At 41.5% G+C, this 16638-nt stretch overlaps 1 long non-coding RNA gene across 2 annotated transcripts in view; it reads right to left on the bottom strand.

Annotated features, from left to right (window-relative positions):
• LOC124091858 (uncharacterized) overlaps positions 1–11699 on the bottom strand; it is a 40645-nt gene extending 28946 nt beyond the window's left edge. The window contains exons 1-4 of one of the 2 annotated variants that reach the window (XR_009226691.1): positions 11519–11699; positions 10141–10405; positions 9872–9930; positions 9512–9608 (exon numbers count right to left, since the gene is read on the bottom strand). This is a non-coding gene — a long non-coding RNA (uncharacterized LOC124091858). Of the gene's footprint in view, positions 1–5499; positions 9609–9871; positions 9931–10140; positions 10406–11518 lie in introns of those variants that run through there. The other variant, XR_006851452.2, reaches the window with a different exon arrangement.
• Positions 11700–16638: the final 4939 nt, after the last annotated feature.

Raw genomic sequence — 16638 nt, 5'->3', positions numbered from 1 at the left:
CATCTTGTTAGAGGTTTAGGCCTAAACTAATGATGATATGGACATAAATGACCTTTTTTTTTTTTTTTTCCTGTGGTGCTGGGGATTGAACACAGGGCCTTGTGCATGCAAGGCAAGCACTCTACCAACTGAGCTGTATCCTCAGCCCCCCATAAATGACTATTTTCTATCATTGCTTGCATTAGGTAGTCAATCTTGGGCCCTGGCTCATCCAAGCCTAATTGAATAAATAGCAATTAATTCCAGATTTTAAATCTTCATTAATCACACCTGCTAATAAAGATGCTTATAATTTTCTAAGCATTTATAAGATGCAGAAGACTTGAAACCCAATCCTTGTTTTGACCCAAAGCAAATCACTTTACTTTTCTAAAATGTGAATGATTGTACCTGCCCAACTTGCCTCCGGTTGCACTGGGAGAAATGGAGTCTATGGCAATACTCACTTCCCCTTAAAAACCAACCAACCAACCCTTGGAACTGTCTGACTCATTTCATCTTGTAAATGGAGCTCCTCACATTAATGTATTCTGCACCATTATTATAAGGATGACAGGAGAAAAGTGTCAAGGAAGGCCCAGCAAGAAAGGAGGAAGGCCAAAGGCCAGGCTGCACCCCCTTTCCTCCCCTCTAGCCTGATTGTCTCCCATCTGCAGGCCGCCCCATGGTTCCACCAGGTTCCCTGGGGAGAGCTGGAGACTTAGCACTTCTCAGTTGCTGACTATTGGCAGACAGTATTCTGCATTCTCAGGGTGGCAGAGCCAAGAGGAGTGGCAACGCCCATTCTGACTCTCCTACCCTCCACCTCTGCACCTTCCCAGTCAGCTGGTGCTTCTGTTCCTTGGCGGGCAGCCTGGTTAGCTCACACAGGCTTCCAGGCTCCTCCTAAGGTCCAGTCTTTTTCCAGCCCCAGGCTCTCCCACGGCATTGCCCGCCAGCCTGGCTGGGATCCTGCATTGTGCTGAGGAGCAAGGAACTAAGTGTTGGTGGGAAATATTATGCAATTCCTAGGGATTATGGTAATGTGTAGTCACCCTCAATTTAATCATAAGTATAGACAGTTAAACACTAGATTATAGGCATCAAAAGTTGTTGACTGTTTACTAAAATCTAAGAGGGTAGTACAATATTATCCAACAGTACATATTCATTACGGGAGAAAAAGGAAGTTCTCTTAAATGTCTCCACTGCATATAATTTACTCTGATGAATACCCACAGAGTATGTGTTTCATGTCAAGTGCAAATTAATTTTCCCTCTGGCTCTTTCCCATGAACTTGCCACTAGGCTATAGCTACTTAATCTCAACACCACTGGAATTCTAGAAAACTCCTCTACTGAATTAGAGTACTGGAATAATTCCCTCCTGCCCTGTCCCTGCCTCATTTGGTCAGCTCGAAGCATGGGTACCCTTGTCTCTGTTAGTCCCTTTACCTTTTGTTTCATCTTTCCTGGAGCCCCACACGTGGGACATCCTCACATCTCTCACTCCTGTTAACCTCCACACCAACTCTCTTCCATGAGTCCTTCATCTAGTCTCCAGAGAATCCATTCTCATTTCTATGTTATAGAAAAGGTAGGAGGAAAAAAACTAGCAATGAGCCCAGATATATTTGCTTAAGTGCCTTAAAACACATTTTGAAGATGACCATCAAACCCTACTCTGAAAGAGCATAAAATTGCTACTTTTAGGATTAAGAGTTAATATTCAGGATGTCAAACTGAATTATTAAAATATAATGAGGTGGCACTGATGTTGGAAAAATCATTATCTGACTCTGTAACAGAAGGGGTCTCTGCTAAAGGCCAACCTCTCGCCCCATGTGCTCTGTATCCCTTCTCGCTCTCTCAAAGCCTTCAAGTGTATAGCTTCCCCTTTCTATTTCCAGTAATTTCTCTCTCCATCGAACCATTCACATAAACAAATTTATCCTAGTATCTCTCATCTTTAAAGAAAATGAAATTATCTCTTCACTCTAGCTAGTGTCACCAATTTCATGTGGATGTGTTGCCTTTTGATCCTGTCTCGGATTCCTTTTCTCCCATCCTCTCTTTAATCTGCACCAGTTTAGTATTGGAAAATGTAGCCTCTAACTGGGTGGCTGTGTGCAAAGGGGGGGGGTTCTATTATTAGGATAAAGCAGAGAATACACACTAGGGGATGGTTAGCTGTCTGCCACGTTACAAGACTGTGAAATGCTTTAACTTTGAGTTAGGGTAAATTTGTGTCTGTCTATCTACCTATCTATCTATCTATCTTCTGTCTTTTGACTCACTATATCATGTTTTGTCCTTGTTGTAGATTATCTAGGTTGACAGGTTCTATACCTGAGAAATACCTCTGTCTTGTTGCTGCTCATGAAAACAGTCTGCTGACAGTCTAATCGATGTTCTTTAGAGATAAGCTGTCTTTTCTCTCTGGCTGCTTTTAAGACTTTCTCTTCATTTTGGTGATCTGGTTTCACAATGATGTAACTTGGGCCTAATTTCTGATTATTTAGCTTGGGATTCCTTTCATTTCTAAGTCTGAGAATTTGTGTTTTTTATCAGCTCTGGAAAGTCGCCTTTTGAGGTTTGATAATGTTTTTTTCTTATGGAATTCCAATTTCCTGTGCTTTGTACCTTCTCTTTATGTCTTTTATCATGTCTGTTCCACATTTTTATTTCTTTGTGCTGAATTCTGGGTAAGATATTTGGGTGTTTTTCTGTTTATAAATATTCCCATCTCTTCTATTTCCAACAAAATGTTCTATTAAAGCACAGTAATGTCTTATTGTAAAATCTACTCTCTCTCTCTCTTCCTCTCTCTCTCATCCTTGAGCAGATTTCAACATTAAATAGTTGTACACATCAAGTTTCAGATGTCTATTCTTAATAAAGTAAATCTTATGATATACCAAAGTGATTTTTGTGAAATGAGGGGAAAAACATCCTCTCCTGTCTAAGTAGATAATTGTGTGGATTGCTTCTAACAACCTTTGTTCCAAGCAGTTTTTTTAAAAAGAAAACTTTTGGTTTGAAGGTCCCAGTCTTTTCCCTCACTTTGCTGCAATCTCTAGGCACTGAATGAACCCTGTACTGGTCAGTGGGAACTGTGGGGTTAGGGATTGTTCTTTCTGTCCTACTTGAAAGAGGATTGAACATTCCTTCAGTCCCACATGGTGTGCAGTGCTGCTCTGATCCTCCAGATCCAAAAGGAGTCAGATCAAACTGGGTGCTTCTTGCTAAGTAAGAGAATGTGTTGGGTTGGGTGCCTCAGAAATTCTTAGCATGTTGAATGTCACAATTAGATATAAAACGGGCATCTAGATACTGGATGCTGAACAGGTCAGACCTACTCTTAGCCAAATTTCATTATCTTCTAGAGTAATGATTCACATGAAATTGCTGGTCCATGATTATCTCACTACAACAAACACCCTGTAGTTGCCTGGGCATTGATAACTGCCTTGGTGAACACACCTCTCAATTTCCATAAGTCACATTTACTTACATACCTAGTTCTTAAAAGCTGGCCATTGACCTTACAAAACAGAAACTGCTTCAAGAGTAGACTCTGCAATAGGTTTTTGAAAACAGCTCTAGATTATCTGATGGAAACTTCTTCATCATGGCTGGTGAGAACATGTGCTTAGTTGTGGTGGTAAGGCCTTAGGGGAATATTTTCAATACTCCTGTTTCATTGGATCTACCCTCTTCAATTCTAAGTGGTGTGTGTGTGTGTGTGTGTGTGTGTGTGTGTGTGTGTGTTGGTGGGGTGTTGGTGGTTAGGATTAGGGTCCTGTCAGCCCTGGCAATAATTTGGGCTAAGTGATACTTGGGCTTGGATGTCATACTCCATTTAGGTTAAAACCTTAGTTGTGACACTATGTGAACTTAGAAAATTACCTAGCCTCTCTGAGCTTAGCTCCCTCAAGGGAAAGGCATGGATAATAATAGTGTAGGCCTCCTGTGAGTACTCAGTAAGACAAGGTAAAGCATTTAACACAGTTCTTGGCACATGTTAAGCACTCAAGAAATGTAAGCTCCTGATTTTATGGGTGGTGATGGAAAAAGTGAGCAAGAGAAAATGCTCCAGGCTCTGTTTTCACTTGACCTAGTACTGTTTTGTTTTGCCTTTTTTTCTCCCTCCTAATTAATTCCTCATCCAAAAGCACAGGATGTGAAGCTGTCTTGTCTCCTACTTATATCCTGGTTCTGCTATTTACTAGTTAAGTGACCGTAGAAAAGCATATTGCTTAGAATGGGTAATAAAAATAACAAATCTCTTGTCCTGTCACAGAAAGGTTCTCATTTCATTCATGCAATGGTTGGCTGTAGGTCCAAGGAAGCTACCTCTGTGTGGTGCTAAGCCCTCCTGGCTGTTTACTTTATGTGATTCCCAGAATAAGACCTCCACAATCACCCTGGCAGAGGAAGAGCTGGGGTTGTGATGGAAATATTGGGAGCAATGTAATTGGTAAGTGTTCCTGTTTTTGCCACAGAAAATCTCTAAGCCTCTCTGTGCCTCTTTCTCCTTATCTATAAAATGGAAATACCTCCCAGGCTGTTATGAGAATCAATAGTGCATATGATTCCATATTCCATTTAATAATATACTTGTCAGGGTCCTGGCAGAAAACAGATGACACACTGGGAAGAATTTATTGTTCTTAGAAGAAAATAATTAATGAGACTAGGTCAACAGGTGTGGGCAGAGTTGAGGACCACTAAGGGATATGTCTAATATCAGATTCCTTTGATGCAGGTCCAGCCCAGCTGGAACCCAAGAAGCCTGTGATACATTTTGGAGAGGTCAGGTACCCTGGATACAGAGCTGGCAGATCTAAGTGGGGGTAGAGGAATGATCAGAACAGTACTTAGGATAGTAGGTACTCGATAAACCTCCACCAAACCTGTAAAGCTCAATCTACATCACTGTAGGGCAGTTGGGCTTGTGAAGTGTTGATGACTTATCATACTCCAAATTGGTCTCATTTCATTTTCTGACCTTTTTCTCCCCCTTCACTGAAACAGACAGTGAAAAGGCTGGAACTTAGGTTGCAGCCGAAATCCAGACGGCCATGTCTATGACAAGTGGCATAGTCAACATGCACATGTATCCTTTCGGTGGCACGAGGACCCAACAAGTCCTCATCTCCCCACACACCCAAGCTAATATAACAGTCTACCAACTGGTCTCCCTGCTCCATGACAATTCCATTCTTTTTTGGGGGGTTGGAGAATACTGGGGATTGAACTCAGGGGCACTTGACCACTGAGCCACATCCCCAGCCCTATTTTGTATTTTATTTAGAGACAGGGTCTCACTGAGTTGCTTAGCACCTGGATTTTGCTGAAGCTGGCTTTGAACTCTTGATCCTCCTGCCTTAGCCTCCCAAGCTGCTGGGATGCAGCGTGTGCTACCATGCCAGGCCATGCCAACTCCATTATGCCACTTTTAAAATAACAGTCAGTGCTTCCTTCTTTCATGAAAAAAGAAGTCCAAACTGCTCACCCTGAGATCCAAAGCTACCATTTATTTCTCACCTTGACAGCACCCTCCACGTAAGAACTATTCCAGTCACGTGTTCACAATTTTCCACATTTTTCTCCCCTGGATCTTGGCTCCCGATGGAATGAGCACCCATGGTCACTTGGCAAAGTCCTACCTCTCTTTCAAGGGTCAAGTCAATACCAACCTGTGTACAACTCCTTTTCTTAATCCCCGCAAGAAGGAAAAAATCCCTGTTCATCCTCCATGTCCTTCTGCTCCATGATTGTCTTTTATATATGTGCCTCTCTCTTTTACTAGATAATATGCAAATCACCAGAACCGTCTTCATTTCTTTCTCTTCATTTCATCTTCATTATGGGGCTTAGCATGGTGTTTTTCATGCAGTAGATACTTAGTACATATTTGTGGAATTGAAATAAGTCCAATTCCATTTTGAATCTATTTCAAAAATAGCTCCCTAAAGAGTTAGGGAAAGAGAAGCCCCCATTGCCGGGTCTTTAATTTAGGTAGATCTCTTTTTGAAATGCCATAAGCTCAAACGTGTACCAATAGATGAATAGGTATAATGAAGGCAGAGGTTGATGAACCAGGTAGGAAGGTCTTCCTTGTAGGTCTCTAATGATGTCAATCATTAAAAGAATATGAAGGGAGCTGTGCTGGCTGTAGTTTTCGTTAGAGGTCACAGTTCTGAGAAGAGTGGACCTCTCCTTTTATTTTGCACAGCAAGGCAAAGGAGCAAAGGAGTCTGGTACTGGCTGATAGCTTTGTGATCTCCCATTTCAAATCAGTGAGAGGCATGGAAACAGAAAGTCTGACTCTCCCTAAGGTGCCTGTTGAAAGGAGTCATAGAAATTCTTTCCATAAAATTTGCATACACAGCTCTAGGGAGAGGGTGAGGGAGTTACCACAATCCCTGCTCACCTCTTGCAGCCTCTCAATTATTTCTTTGCAAAAATATCTTCAATTTTTATTATTTGAATTGCTAAGAAGGCTTTTCTGTCCTTCAATACAGTCTGTAAATTGTGGGCAGCCACCTTCTCTGAGATGGACTTTAGAGCCTCAGCTCCCTCCCACTGCTCTGCTCTCACATTCCCTCTGGGAAGTTGCTGGGTGTTTCCTGTTCCTCTGACCTACCCACTGCTGCTGCCTCAGAACATCAGGACACTGCTCCTCCCAGTCTCTCCCTTCTTTAAGCAGTGGCAGCTTAGAAATAATATCCTGTGTTTGTGTAGCATGTTCCAGCAAGACTTCCAAAGCCCTTTGCAAACATCAGCTCATTCTCACTGCACCTCTCCCTTTTCTCACCATGTTGTGGCAAGGAAATTGTGGAGAGAGCACGTGGTTTGACAGAATGGGGGGAATTGCATTTGTAAGGTAAAATAAGAGTTTAAAAACATGGGAAAAGTCAGAAAGCCTAAGTTCTTCATTTCGGAATAAAGTTCCCTCTGGAGTTTCCCCCTTACTTTAGATTCTGTCCATCTGGCTGCTTTCTTGGTGATGTTTCAGCACAATGCAAATACTTCACAACACCGTGGGGGAGAGCAGTCTCCCTGCGTTTTGCTAGGCTGATGAGATTTTTGAAAACATGACTTGAGTTTGTGTGTGTATGTAGTTAGGGAGCTTGCTGTAGTTTTGACTCAGCTGGAGGAATGAAGCACCTACTAGTTTAACTCCTTGACCTTCCTAATAAACTCCCCATTTTATGGATGGAAAATTGAGGAGCCAGAGATGAGCCAGATCCCTGAATCCACACCTCTTTCCACTGGACTGTGGCTCTGTATTCTGTTGAATTTGATGGGACATGTGAGACGTAGACTTGAAGACCACAAGCATTCCCATTCATCTCTCTACTTCAATTGCTTGTTTCTGGGCCTGGGAACAGTTGAGTAGATGTCTCCACCTTCTAGATGCTTTGCCTTTTGCCTTGGATCTGCCACATTCAGTGTTTTGGATAGAAACCTGATCAGGTAGCCAAGTTCCCAGTCATGTCTCAGCACCTAATAGCCATGGATTAATTCATACCTCTCCCCTCAGGCTTTATCATCTCCAGGCTCATCCAATTATGATACTTAGACATAGAAGTTCATCCGGCTCTGATTTCAAACTCAGATCTAATCTATTTACTGGAACCAGAGAGATACTACTAAGGTCAAGCTCAGACCACCACTCATATCCTTTTAAAAAGGGAATGGCACCCTCCTGTAATGAAAAAATAAGGAAACTCTTCAGCCTTCAGCACTCCATAATATAATCTTGATTTGCCCAATGCTTAATTTCCACTATTCCTTTTTGCAAGGCCTATGCTCACGTTTCAACCAGACTTCTTGCCATCCTTGAAGATGCTTCAAACCTTCCCATTCCATTCATTAGTATTCATTTGCTCTATTCCTCACCCTGGAATGCCCTCCCCAATTCCCATTTCCACAAGCAAATCTTATTCTTTTTTCAAAGTTTTTTTCTAATGAAGATTCCCTGAAGTTGAAATCCTACGTATCTTCTCGAAAACCCCAAAACAGATTGTGTTTCTCTCACAGAACAAATCTTACACCACCCTGTAGCAAAACTCTTTTTGTCTTATCCAAATGCAACTTCTATTGTATATTCCTAAAAACAAGTATGTGCCTCCTCTCTTCTTTCATTTTTCCACAGTATATATCATGGGACTTGACATAATAGATGCCAAATAAATGTTTGTGGGTTATATGGATGAATATTAGCACTAACTAAGTGCTCAGTAAATATCTGTTGAAACTTATTTGTTAATGATTCCTAACTCTGCTTCTCCAGCTATGACCTCATCTAACCTCCAGTTTTGTATTCCCGATGTCTTCAAGAATATATACGGTAAATGTGTGTAGCATGTCCAAAACTGAACTGACCATCCCTTCACCCCCACTCCAATTTTGTTCTTTTTCTTTTTGTCTCATAAATCCTCCCAGCTTGTACCTTTGTAAGAGTTGCTTTACATGGGGGCTCAATGAACATCAGAAGCTGGATCAAGTAGCCAAGTTCCCAGCACCTAACATCCATGGATTAATCACTATCACAAAATTATAGGATGTCGGAGCTGGAAGCAACTGTGGTGCTAACCCCTTCATTACAGACGAAGAAACCAAGCTCCCAAAGGGATTTGCACAGAACCGGAGGTGGAGTTATCACAAGACTCCAATCTTCTCATTCTTGGCCAAGGTGTCTCTGTCCTCATTAGATCTGACACGACCTTTCTAAGCTCTTTTGTTTTTCCAGGTGCTTCAGGTGGTTATTTTCCAAGTTGCTGCATGCTTCAGCATCTCTTTTTCTGTGACTCCCACAGAGTGATATTTGACAGTACAGGTCTTCAGAATCTGCAGCTCAGGACTTACACAAAGCTGTTGGCTTTTCTAGAACAGTCTGCTATAACTCTATCCCTGCTCCCTATCCACCCCATCATCCCCGTACCTGGTGAGCCTGTTTCTCTACAAACTTCTAATGTGTAGCTGGTAGCAACTTTTCATTACTAACCAAGCTGCAGGCTCAAGTTTTCTTCATCTTATCTAACATCCCCTACAAAGCTAAAGATAACTTCGGATATTTTGAAGCTTTGAATAATCAATTCACAAAAGGTTATTTAGAGCATGATTTAAAATGACCAAACTTCCATAGAACACAGTTCTAACTAGACAATATGCACTTGGGCTAAATCATCTGAGCTCACAGACAGCCCGCAGGGTGACACTGATCAGAAATTATGTACATCTGGTCTGCTGAGCTTAAGGGCCTGCAAGCCCGCTCAGCTGGCTCATCCCTTTCCAAGGCAGGGAGATGGAGAGAAGCAACATTTTTTGAGGACTTACTATGCGCTTTACATAGGTGATCTCCTTGAATTTAATCCTCTCAGTGATTCTGGGTGGTAATATTCTCTTTTTGCCAAACAAAGAAGCACATAAAAAAGTGTGGTCACTTTTTCAGGCAGATATAACCAGAAGCAGAGCCAGGTGTTCTCTGCTTCCAAAGACTAAGCTTTGACTATTTCACCTGTGGTTTTCTTCCTGTCTGCCTTTCTTCCTCCTTCCTTCTTTCTTTGTTTTCTTTACTTCTTTCTTTCTTGAGAAGCCAAATGCTTTTTTCCCACCTGAAATGATATATAAAACTTGAATACATAAAACACCTAATAGCAGAATTGTTTTTGCTTTATTGGTAATGGACAAAAACTGGAAACACCCCAAAGGTCCACCAATAGGTGAACAAATTAACTTTGGTATATTCATACAATGGAGTACAGCTCAGCAATAAAAAAGAATGAAGTAGTGATACATTCAGGTCATAGGTGAATCTTAAAATAATTATGCCAAGTGAAAGAAATCAGACCCAAAAGAATATAATAATTCCATTTACCTGAAAGTATAGGAAAGGCAAATCCAATCTATGGTGACAGAAGACAGAACAGTGGGTTCCTGGGGAAAGAGTGCTTATTGTAAATTGACTAAGGAAACACTTAGGGGCAGTGGAAATGGTTCTGTATGTGGATTATGGTGGTAATGAATACAACCGTTAATAAAAAATGTTCACATCTTTATCTTCATGTATAAATTATACCCCAATAACATTAGGGTTTTGTTTGTCTTTTAAAGTAGAACCACTATATGGAGGAAGGAATGTCCTACCTTGACGCTGGTAGTGACCTTTCAACTTCCAAAGGAACCCTGAGATTGTTTTGTGGAAATTTGCATCTTCAGGAAGCTGTTTAACCACACCAAGTTGTATCACACAGCCATGTATCACCCAGGTAGTCTAAGCTTTGTAAAGATACAGGATCTGTTCATTTAAGAGTAAACTTCTTCAATGTTCTTCCTGAGGGGTGCATACTTCAGGCAAAAGATGTGATAAGCTCTGTCTTTATAAGAAGAAGCTTCTGGTATAGCTTGTTCTCTGTACAGTAAAAAGAATGGTAATGCAGAATTCATGTTAGATCAATGAAACTCGGGAATATTTATGAGTGGAAGTGTGTGTGTGTGTGTGTGTGTATGCATAAATTTGTTTTGCAACACTAGGATGCAGTAAGTATTGTTTTATTGTTTAAAATCAAATAACATCCAGCCCCCAGACTCAACTGACTACAGCAGTGTATGCTCAATGTCAGTTTTTATTGCCTCAGAGCAGGGCAAGAGTCCTGTTGTATTTAGCATTTCAGAAAATAGAAGTGTCTCCATTATTGAGTTGATTCTGGTCAAAGTTAAGTGTCCAGTGTCCAACCCTTTGTGGTCCATTTCAAAGATCTGCAGCTCTGATCCCAGGCTGAAGCCAGAGGACTTCGCATTAAAGCTCTAAATTAAAGAGTCACTTAGGGCCCTTGAAATCATGCCCCTGTGGAGTTCTGGGTTCAAGGCATCCTGGCCCCTCTTATCTCCAGTTGCCCCTAACATTCTCCCTTCTCTGAGGGTTGAGAAATCTTCCCACTCTACTCATCACCCTCCATCCTCTCTCCCCAATTAGATATTTATCTCCTAAGACTCTGGAAGCCTTTTCTAGGGCAATTCAGCTTAATCCCTCTCATGAAACCTGAAACAGAGCTGACAAAGGGCAGGGGGTAGGAGAGTAACGTGGAAAGGGCAAGACAGCACAGTCTGCCAGTCCATCTGGTCACAGAGATCTTTTATTCTTTCTTGGTGAATCCACAGCAGGAAAAGATGAGCCAGAAATTAGTTTCTTTATTAATGACTCAACCAATTGAATAGGAGGGTTTATATTTATATTTATGTAACATCTATAAAGAAAAGAACCATGTTTATATCATTCATGATTTTCTTCCCTGCACCATTTGGGACAATAAAGGTAAAGGATTAGTGTTGGAAGAAAGAAAATAAAAGTAAAGGAAGTGGCCAGAAGAACATTCAACACATACAGTTGGTTAACTTTGGGAAGTGGAAATCTGTGGGGGCTCTCACTTACATGTCTATGAATTGTATTTCTTTTAGTCAGTTTTTCATCACTATAACCAAAAACCTGACAAGAAAAATGTAGAAGAGTAAAAGTTTGACTCACAGTTTCAGAGGTTTAGTTCATGGTCGGCTGACTCTATAGCTCTGAGTCCGAGGTAAATTAGACTATTCCGGTGAAAGGTGTGGCAGAGGAAAGCACTTGGAACATGACAGCCAGGAGCAAAGACAGAGAGTTCTGCTCCCAAGGACAAAATGTAAACCACAAAGGCACACCCTTGGTGACTTACTTCCTCCAGTCACATCCTACCTGCCTGAAGTTACTGCCCAGTTAATCTATACCAGCAGGTTATGTATTAATTAGGTTAAGGTCCTCATAACCCAATCATTTCACCTCTGAAATTTTTTGTGCACAGAATTTACTGAACAGGATAGAATTAGGTAGGAGGAAAGTGTCATTCAAGGAAAAAATTAGCAGAACTGTCTGGAGCAGGTAGATGTAAGGTAGCATAGAAAAGAAATAAAAGGTAAATAGAAAGGAGACAAAGGAAGGACAGGAAAATATAGTCTAAAAGACTTGTGCTTAAGTTCTTCATACTTTTCCTCCCAAAGCCAGTTTTCCTCCCAGGACTGTTATTTCCAAATTTCTGGGAAATCTATAAATCTTTACTCACAATCTTAAAGTTACTGGATATTCACTCAAGTATAAAAATTGTCCTGTGCACTGGTAATTAGCCCACTAATGCATATATTTTTAGAACAGAGTGAGTAAAGGGAAATATGAAATCTATAATATAAGGTGCTTTGCTGGAAACTTGTAATAGAGGGTGCCTTCCCAACATTATCTATCGATCAGATAGTGGAGAAGGTGTCAATCTAAGGATCTCCAAAACCATCTTGTGATCACTGGTGGATGTCATCTTCACCTATCTTTTCATGCCCACACCTCTCCTTTTAAAAAGAAAGCCTAAAAACCCTAGTGTCTCTTACTCTTGAGATGGCCCACCTCCTCTCTTGCTTTCCTAAGTAAATCTCTGTGCCTCGATATTTGACATGCCTAGAAATTCTTTTCTACAGTATTTGTCAAGGACCCCATCATCCTAAATTGAGATCTTCTTTAGGACCTCCTCAGTCAACCCCCCAATGATAGATATTTCATGAGCCACAATCTCTATGGCTGACATAAAATGGAAGCTAAAGCATCTATAAGTTCACTGAGTGAGCTGAGAGTCTTGGTTGAAGTTTTCCATTATTCTTAGAGCAATGGTAATGGTTGAACAAGCAGGACCAGGACTAGGGCAGAAGAGGTACCAGCCTACTTATCTGGGTTCAAATTGAACTGAGTGCCAACAAGTTCAGGTACTTAAAAAATAACATCCCTTCAAATTTTAATTTTGAAATATTTATGGACTTACAGGAAGTTACAGCAATGACATACCCAGTGGTGCCATCTTATATCTCTATAGTGTAATATCAAAACATTGTTATTAGAACATTACTGTCAATTATACAATAGAAGTCTTTTTGTTGTTGTTGGTGGTGGTGTTGGGGTTTGAACCCACAGACTTATGCATCTAGGATGCTACATAAACACTCTACCAACTGGGCTATATCCCCAGCCCCAAATGGCCATTTTTTAAAACTTGTATTCATGTGTGTGCGTGCACTGCGCATGCGCACGCATGCACAACTTAAGATAAGTAATATTTTAATAAAACATATATGCATATATATATTTTTTCTGGTACCAGGGATAAGACCCAGGGGTGCTTAGCATGTGAGCCACATCCCCGGGCTTTTTATTTTGAGACAGGATCTCACTACATTGATTATGGCCTTACTAAGTTCCTGAGGTTGACTTTAAACTTGCAATTCTCCCGCCTCAGCCTCCCAAGCTGCTGGAATTACAGTTGTGTGCCACTGTGCCTGACATAATGTAATAATTTTTATGTAATAATTTTAAAGATCAAAATTAATGCCCACAGACCCCCTAAGATGAACAAAATATCAATGTTTTAAATAAAGACAATATCCATAAAAGCTCTGTGCTAACCATGTTGACACCTGAGGCTAAAGGAAAAAAACAGTAATATTTGTTTGTCATGAATGTTTTTACATTAATTTTGATTTTTAAGAGCATTATATTACAGGATTATTTATCTTGACAAGTGAGTTTTTGGAAGCCCCTCAGGTTTTGAGCCCGAGACAAGTGCCCTGCTTGCTTATGCACCAGGCTTTGCAAGTGAGGGCACCATGAGATAGGGCCCTGTGGGGCACTTGCCTGAAGGCAGGAGAGCAGAGAATGTGCCTCTTCCTGCTGCTCTTTTCTGCTGCCATCTGCTCTGCTTTCTGGGTCAGGCAGGGTGGTGCTGGTCCTGTGATTCAACCCCAATTACATGCTGCAAGATGCAGAGCTCCCTTTTCAGGGCCAGATGGATCACAGCAGTTTGTGGCTCTGTCCCCTCTCTCTGGCCCCTGGCTTCCTCCGAAGCCCAGCTCTGCCCTGAGCTGAGCAGTCACACAGCACATCATCCCATCTTTGTGCCAAGAAATTCAAAAGGGACAGTGACTCACCTTTATTTTTCTTTCCTGGATATTTTCAGTTTTACACTAGTATTTCATTGCATCCATCTTGATTTGTTAAGGCTGCATTACAAAGTACCCAGATTGTGTGGCTTCCACAACAGACATTTATTTCTGACAGTCCTGGAGGGTGGAAGTCAGAGATTCCAGGGGCTGACAGGGTTGGTTTCTCCTGAGGCTCCTCTCCTTGGCTTGCAGATAGTTGTCTTCTCCCTGAGTCTTCTCGTGGTCTTCCCTCTGTGTGTGTCTGTGTCCTCCCTTATCTTCAGAAAGACACCAGTTATATTGGAATAGAGTCCACCCTAATGACCTCATTTTAACTGAATTACTTTCTTGAAGGTCCAATCTCTAAATGCAGTCACATTCGAGGCACAGGGTGTGTTAGGATTTCAATATTTAAAATGGGGGAAGGGGACAAAGTCACATCGCCCATAACAATATTTTAACCACTGTTTTCCTGGCATGGAAACCCGCACGGGAAGTGCTCTACTGGTGGGCTGCTGAGGCACCTATTTGTATTCTGGCTGCCTAGCGTGTTTTCCCCCTTCCTCCTTTCATCTTGGCTGCATGCCTGACAAAAGAAAGCCACTGAAGTCTTTTTCTAGGCCTTTTACTTTGGAGCAATAAGTGCTAGGAGGATGAATTCTGAGGCCACCAGAAGCTGCCTGTTCTAGCACATGGAAGAAACCCATCAGCCACCAAAGATAATAAGGTCAAGACACCACAGGAGGAGTAAGGACAATCCTGGATCCAGTTAGCCTGTCATGGACTCTGTCCCTTAGTCCCTCTCACATGGGTCATTACTCTTGTTTTTGCTTAACTTAATTAAAGCTATGCTTCTGTCCATTGTAATATAAAAAGTCTTGACTCATGTGATTCCTGTTAGCTGTGAGAAATCCTGCATGGGAACCAAAGGCCTATTATTTTATCTGTGCTTAGGTCCTAAAGAACTACTTCATTTTAGGAGATTTCAAATAGGTTTCTGGGGGTGATATCTTTCTTTCCTACATTGAACTGCTTATAAAATGGAATTCAACAAATATAAAATAGCAGGGTAGTACAGATTCAGAATTTGAGACAAAAATATTTGAAACTAAATAATACTAATGTGGTTGAATTGATTGTGTTCATTTTTGGACATAATGAGGCAGGAAAGTATTGGCACTTTGAAATCAGTCTGTAGAGATGGGTCACGGTGGCCCAATGCATCACCATTGGTACCTTTAGGGATTCTTTGGGAAAGGCCTAGTTACATTCACCATATTGTGCCAAACACTATAGACCCAGTGGATGGTAAGACAGGTTTTTGTCTCCAAAGTCATCTTGCTGTGAAGACAAAGATGTTCAAAAATGTACAACCAAAAAGAGTATTACACTTTTTATGGAAATGCTAACATAATCTGACCCCAAAGTAAACATGGTACGTGAAAAATTTGTGAAGCAAATTTTGAAGTTGGTCCTATTTATCTTAAAACCCTAAGTGAGTTGGAAATTATAAAAAGGGACCAGGGAAGGAAAGTGCAGATGGGTGGGTTGGTATTAGTCCCTTCACCATAAGCCTAGGGCTAGGACTTTCCTAGGGCCACTTAGAGGGCTTTGAATGAGGTTCTTGTATTTGGGATGCTTGAAGGAATGGTCTCATGCCTCAGAAAACCAAAGTTGCTTATGACAGTGAGATAGAAGTAGTGCCACTAGGAGTTGTCATGCACCTGGAGTTTGCTAATAAGGCACAAATTCTATCAAATAGGCTGATCAGAGGGACCAGGGAACTGAGTAAGAAAAACAAGTAGCCCCTGGGCAGGAAAGGCTGAAAAAGCATGGGAGACAAGGTCCTAGTGACCAGAATTTCTGAGGAACCCACTAGATAAAAGGTCCTTCTTCACCATCTGCCTGGCACTAAGAGCACAGCCAACTAAGGACAGCCCCATACGATTACCTCTCCTCCATCCCTTCCTCGCTACCCCATCACAGTACTGAGTGTGGGGAAGGTGAGCAAGACCACAGGCCCTCCCATATAAGCAGGCTGCCTATCATAGCACAGGAATGGGAGGAAATCTTCACTTTGAGTGAAGGCTGAAGCATTAGATTCATACTTTAGACCGAATGTCCTCATTTCTGAGTATTTATAATGAACACAGAGCTGTCTAAGTAGAGTGAGCAAAGAAGTCAGGATTGTGTCCAATTCTCCACCCAAGGGTAGTGTGTTAGCTTGCAGACACTAGGGCAAAATACCTGTTGCTTTAGGCCTGTGGCAGATCAGTACATCATGGTGGGAACACATGGTAAAGGAGTCTGCTTACCTCATGCCAGCTGGGAAACAGAGGGGTGTGTGTGTGTGGGGAGAGAGAGAGAGAGAGAGAGAGAGAGAGAGAGAGAGAGAGATTAGGGAACGGGTTCCCAGGGCACACCCTCAATGACCTAACTTCCTTCCTCTAGGCCCCACTATTAAAAGTTCTACCCACTCCCAGTAGTGTCATGGCAGGTGACCAAGTCTTTAACACATGGGCCTTTGGAGAACGTTTCAGATCCAAACTATAGCAGGTAGGGATGATTACCTTCCATAAGTACATTTAAAAGAACAATGGGAGAAAAAATTAAGTTTGTTTTGAGCATATCCCTTGTGTTAGTTTTAAAAATGTTTTC

This window comes from Marmota monax, unplaced genomic scaffold (assembly GCF_021218885.2).
Source record: "Marmota monax isolate L192 unplaced genomic scaffold, Marmota_monax_Labrador192_F-V1.1 WCK01_AAM20220418_F8-fsc00252, whole genome shotgun sequence".
NCBI lineage: Eukaryota > Metazoa > Chordata > Mammalia > Rodentia > Sciuridae > Marmota > Marmota monax.
Note: the sequence above shows the minus strand (reverse complement) of the source record. Positions and strands in the feature narration are given on the sequence as shown.